The sequence below is a fragment of the Silene latifolia genome, chromosome 6 (genome assembly GCF_048544455.1).
Source record: "Silene latifolia isolate original U9 population chromosome 6, ASM4854445v1, whole genome shotgun sequence".
NCBI classification, from domain to species: Eukaryota; Viridiplantae; Streptophyta; class Magnoliopsida; order Caryophyllales; family Caryophyllaceae; genus Silene; species Silene latifolia.
In genome coordinates, this window is record NC_133531.1 from 47142957 (window position 1) to 47148956 (window position 6000).

General features: G+C 45.1%; 1 non-coding gene across 1 annotated transcript; it reads right to left on the reverse strand.

Moving 5' to 3' along the window:
- Nucleotides 1–78: 78 nt before the first annotated feature.
- LOC141588831 (small nucleolar RNA R71) lies at nucleotides 79–184 on the reverse strand. Its single transcript, XR_012519801.1, has one exon. It is a non-coding gene; the product is annotated as a small nucleolar RNA R71 (small nucleolar RNA).
- Between the last annotated feature and the right edge of the window lie 5816 nt (nucleotides 185–6000).

Here is a 6000-nt window from a genome sequence, read left to right on the forward strand (position 1 = left end):
CATCCGCAGGGATCACGGACTGGAAGACCCTTGCTCTTGCTTTTTATAAGAGATATTTCCCTCCGCAGCGTACCAATCAGCTGAGGGCAAAGATTACTAGTTTCAAGCAGGCACTTGATGAGACTTTCTATGAAGCTTGGTGTCGGTTCAAGAGGTTGGTGAGGTGTCTTCCTCACCATGGTTTTGATCCATGGTTTCTGTCCAATCAGTTCTACAATGGGTTGTACGATGACCACAGAGCTATACTTGACGCATCATCCAATGGAAGATTTCAAAAGAATACTGATGATGATAAGGGATGGGCCATTATTGAGGAGATGGCGACCCATTGTGCTGAGTATGGGAACCCACGGGACGGTATTCGAATGGTTCACGCGGTTGATAAGGCAGTCGTGGCTCAGCTGGAAGCCATGAATGCCCGTTTTGATAGATTGGAGCTCCAATCTGCTGGGGAGTCACAGACGGTTCATTTGCTTACTAGACAGGACACCGTCACATGTGAGAGGCGTGGGAGCAACGACGGTCATGCTCCTATTGACTGTCTTACAGAGAAGGAACCGGTCCTTACTTTTCAACAATACAGGCAAGGAGGGGGTTCCTATTATAATAACCAAGGGGCAGTCCACCCCAACCCGAGGTGGACAAGTCAAAATGTGCTCAATCCCACTCCTCCACCGCAGCAGCAGCAGCAGCCATATGTCCCTCCTCATAAGGCTCAACAAGTCTTTCAAAAGCCTCCTTCCTTCCCTCCTCTCAATCACGGTGCATCATCTTCTGGTGGGGTAAGTGAGCTATCTGAGTTGAAGACGATGTTGCAGTCTTTGACAAAGCAGTGGCAGCTAAGTGACCAATAAAAAGATGCGTCCATCAAGTCACTTGAAACTCAAATTGCCCAGTTAGCCGCGAACCAGTCCACAAGGAAGCAGGGTCATCTGCCGTCACAAGCCGATAAGAATCCACATGAGACGGTGAATTTAATAAATTTGAGGAGTGGTCGATCTTATGAAGGACCAAATTTGTCGATTTCAGAGGACAAATCAGACCCGAGGAAGGTAATTAATGCTGATGAACAATGTACTATTGCTGAAAAAGAGCTGACGACAAAGAAGATACTCGATCGACTGGTTTCAGGTGGTCGATCGAGTGAAAAAGCTGAAGAATGGACTCGATCAAGTGAAAATACTGCTCGATCGAGTGACCAGGAAAAAGAACAGCTCGATCGAGTAGCCCAAACAGCTCGATCGAGTGGAAATGTTGAGGAAAGAGTTCGATCGAGTGATATTTTTGCTCGATCGACTATTGATGATAAAGAAGAACTCGATCGAGAGCCTGCTAGTGCTCGATCGAGTGAAATCTCTCCTGAAAGACCTCGATCGAGAGGAAGGAAGTCTCGATCAAAGGATATAGAGCTTGATCCAGCCGATAAGTTGGAAGAAAGGAACAAAGGGCTCGAGATACCTATTACCGTGCCCTTTCCGGGGCGATTACAGAACACGAAGGCCAATCAACAGTTCGGTAAATTTGCCGAACTCCTGAAAAGCTTGCAAGTCAACATTCCGTTCACTAATTGTCGACACAGTACCCTCTTACCTTAAATTTATGAAACAAATTTTATCACGTAAGAGGCACATTAATGATCATGAGATGGTAGCTTTGACCGAAGTAGGGACTGCCCTAGTTCAAAATAAGTTACCTCCCAAACAGTCAGACCCGGGTAGTTTCTCGATTCCGTGTCATATAGGTACCCACTTGATTGATAACGCGTTTTGCGATTTTGGCACTAGCGTGAGTGTCTTACCCCTGTCTCTTGCCAAGAGACTTGGTTTGACTAAGTTTAATTGCACGAACATGACTGTACAGATGGCCGACCGTAGTATATCATGGCCGTTAGGTGTCATTGAGGACATACCTGTTAAGATCGGGAGGTTCTTTATTCCCGTTTATTTCGTTGTACTTGACATCCCCGAGGATACTCACACCCCTATCATTTTAGGGAGACCATTTTTATTCACTGCTCGTGCAGTGATTGACGTCGGGGGCAAGACATTGACTTTTCAGGTTGGGGACGAGGAATTAATATTCCATCAGTCTAAGTCCCAAAGGGCTACCATGCAAGCTCAGCCTTGCAATGCCCTTTCCTCCACTGACCCTCATATTGACACTCCAGATGGAAATTTGGAATTTTGTGCTGCTATTGTGACCTCTCCGCCTCAGATTGAGAGCAAAAGGAGGAGAATTCGTCTGTTTTCCTTGTTGCAGGTACAGATGAAAATGATGCAGGAATTGTCAACGGTCATTGTGAAATTAAAATCAGTCAAAGTGGAGATGATAACGTTAAAACTGGTGAGAAAGGAATAAGGACGAGAAAAGTTCGCGCGTATGTGGACGTCAACTATTATCCTCCTACTGATTCAAGTACAAGCTCGTGGAGAATGAAGAGGACGGTTAATGTTGCTGAAGTAACGTCCTCCAGTCAGAAGCCCTCCGTGGGGCTACTGAATTGTTTTGAGAAGTGAGCGGGGAATGCCCCCGTGTAACAAATTGTAAAAACTAATTTTAATTTCCGCTGAATTTGTTTTATTGCTTTTTTTTAGGACAATTAGAACTTAGACATTTTTAGCATAGTTTAGAGGACTATAGAATGTTACTATTCATATTTGGTATTTTGGGATATGTTTGCGAATGTTTTTATGCAGGTTTAGGGAGACTATAAGCAATTTCAAGGGCTTACACGAGGAAAAGAGCTCGATCGAGTACTTTTTGTACTCGATCGAGTGAATTGTGCTTGATCGAATGGTTCCAGAGTGCTCGATCGACAAAAGCTAAATAGGGGAGTACTCGACCGAGTAGATTTTTACTCGATCGAGTGAACTGCATACAAGAGCTCTCGATCGAGTGGTTTAAAATCACTCGATCGAGTGAATTTTCAAATTATACGCAGGAAGTCTCTTTAACTCCCTTCTTTTATTCATTATTCTATTTTCTTCTTCATTTTTTTTTCGATTGCCCTTCACCATTTGCGACCAAATCTCCCAAAAAAACCTCCATTAATCTTGCCCATTACCAAATCCAACACCTACAATAATTTGCTTGCTAATTACTCGACATTTGCCCTCTACTTTCCCTTTGATTTTCGTTGATTCACACGGTCAATTAGGGGTCTTAGGGTTTGCGATTTCGTGTCGAAAAATCGCCCAATTTGCCTTGTTCTTTTTGTCGATTATTTGCTTCTTTGTAGGTTTCTCATCATCAAGTAAGTGTTCCCTTACTTCATTATCTTTTTATTGCATTAATTTTGCCTTTTTGAAGTACATTGGGAATTAGGGTTTCGGGTAGTCAATTTTGGTCGAAATTTTCGACCGTTATTATGATTTTCTGCCTAATTTGCCTTACTTGATTATTAATTCCCTTACCTCATCGCCATTTACATGTTTAATTCGAATTTTATGAGGAAATTTGTGATTAGGGTTCTTGCCAGTCGAATTTTTCGACTGAAATTGGGTTTTTCCTGCTGTTTATGCTTAATTTGCTTCAATTGATGCTTATCCCCCTTACCCTATCACTGATCATCTGTTTTATTCGAATTTTTGAGGAAAAATTTGGGAATTATGGGCTGTTTAGTCGAAATTTTCGACTGTCTTTGGGGAATTTTCTGCTGTTTCGCTGTAATTTAATTATCGTTTTCCCTGCCCTATTTGACTAGGATGGATTCTAGCTCTTTGCCTTCTACCAGCTCGACTGTCAGTCCGTCCTTGTCTGAGACGGTGGTCCCTGCTGCCACCACCGCCTCCGCACCTACTAGTACCACAACCTCTACCTATGTTTTCCTTGTTAGTGCTGCTGGTACTGTCTTTGTTGCTGCTAGCACAGCTGCTAGTCCCGTTTCAGCCACCACTTCAGCCACTGCTGCTAGCCCTTCTTCCTCTGTGGCGGTCTCTGCTGCTTCTTCTGTTGCAGCTTCAGCTAGTACTTCAGGTACGGTGACCACCCCTGCTGCGTGGTCACCCGCAGTCACAGCTGCTTACCGGGCGACTCTAGTTCCTCTTCCCGTCGGAGGACGGGCTTCTACTTCAGGTTCTAGAGGTCGGGGTCGTGCACGAGCTACACCTGCTGCTGGCCGTGTTACCATCCGAGGGGACGACTCCCTCGATTCGCACCCCGACTACCCCCAGGTAATTTTCGTTAACGGTGTTCATCGCACCCGATTTTTCCGTTTAGTTGACTGTGAGTTTCTCCCTACCCGTTTCCTATGCCGTACGTCACTTGAGAGGCTTGGTTTCTACGAGCCGGTGTGTGAGCTTTTTAGGGGCACGGGGATGACCGGACTTATTACTATGAGTGGCCATACCTTTAGGGAGCTGAGTCTTGAGTTCTTCAGCTCCTTCACCTTCTCCTCCGGGGCACACAATGCTGCCCCTACTAGTCTTTCTGTGTCCTTCTGGTTGTTTAACCGGACTTTTTCTATGACATTGGAGGAGTTTGACACTAGACTCGGCCTTTTCTTCAGGGGTGTCACTACCGCCCCTAGGAAGGTCCTCCGTCAGCTTTGGTGGACCTTGGCCCAGACCACCTTTCCCGAGCAAAAGCTCGCTCAGGTCCATCTTCCCCCTGCTCGTTACTTCCTCCGACTGATGGGAAGTACCATTTTTGGCCGAAAGGAGCCAAACAACATCACTAACACCGAGCTTTCCATTTTGGCCGGTTACCTGAACATCGACAGCGAAGGCCCCTTTGCCTTCAACATTTCCTATTTGACCGCTCAGTACTTACAGACTCAGGGAGTGAAGACCACGGGCACCATCGTCTGCGGTGGCATAGCCACCTTTCTTGCCCATTCTCTCTTCCCTGCCTTGCCTCGTGACCTACAGTATATAGATGGAGATAGGTACTTGAGCTTAGCTTCTATGCACTCTCAGAACTGGCTGAGTTCAGATTATCGGACCTGGAAGATAAATAGTTCCTTGTCCGTAGACCTTCCTTGTAGCACCCTACCTTGTCTCGTCCCTTTGCCCACTGTTGCACAGGGCGTCCGACCACCACCCTTACCCGAGTACCACCTACCGATCCTACCACCTCCTACTTTAGCCGCTTCTAGGAAGTGGCGTAGACCTGAGACCGGAGAGGGATCCACACCTCCTACGGGTGCCCAGACTTCCACGACCACACCTACCCCGATCCCTACTCCTACTCCTACTCCTACTCCTACTTCTACTCCTGCGCCCGACCAGGCACAACCGGTTCTTCCGGCTAATTTTGTTTGTCCTCCAACCTTTGAGGCATCTGCGGTCATGGACCAAGGGCGCCGTGACAGTTTGTTGCTTGAGATGGCAGAGAGACAGGCTCGTATGGAGAGGGACATAGCTCTCGCTTTGTTCCCTCTGTACGAGTATCACATGAGGCGACACCGTCCGATCCCAGAGGGTTGGTGACACGCCTAAAATGTTGCACTAAAAGACGGCCAAATTAACAATTTATATACCACTAAACACACTAATTAGCACTAATTATAAACTAGTAAAATAGCAAGCAAGGGATCGAACCCAAGAGAAGATGAGTTTTGCAATAGTGAAACTAAAAGAGTAATTAGAACAATTGTAAAGAAGTAACAACAACTATGTAAAAAGGGGGGGTTTTTGGTTTGTTTTTTAATTGTAACAAGAGAAAGACAAATTCAAACAAGAGTGCAAGACAAGCAATCAATCAAGAGTTTAAAGATGGAAATTAATCAATATTAAGAGAGACTTAACCCGACCCAAAGTTTGGCACTTTAGTTGACAAAACCCCTCAATCAATCCTTCTAATCAATATTATTGTCCTATTAGTGAGATTAAATCTCCAAATTCCCTTAATTGGAAGTCAATCACAAGGAAATCACACTTAATAATTGACCCAACTTATCAATTCCTCTAGGGGAAATCACACACATAGATTCATTAACAAGAAGATGAAGCAATAGGAATCTAATAGGTGGAATTACTCACAATGAAATCACAATTAATG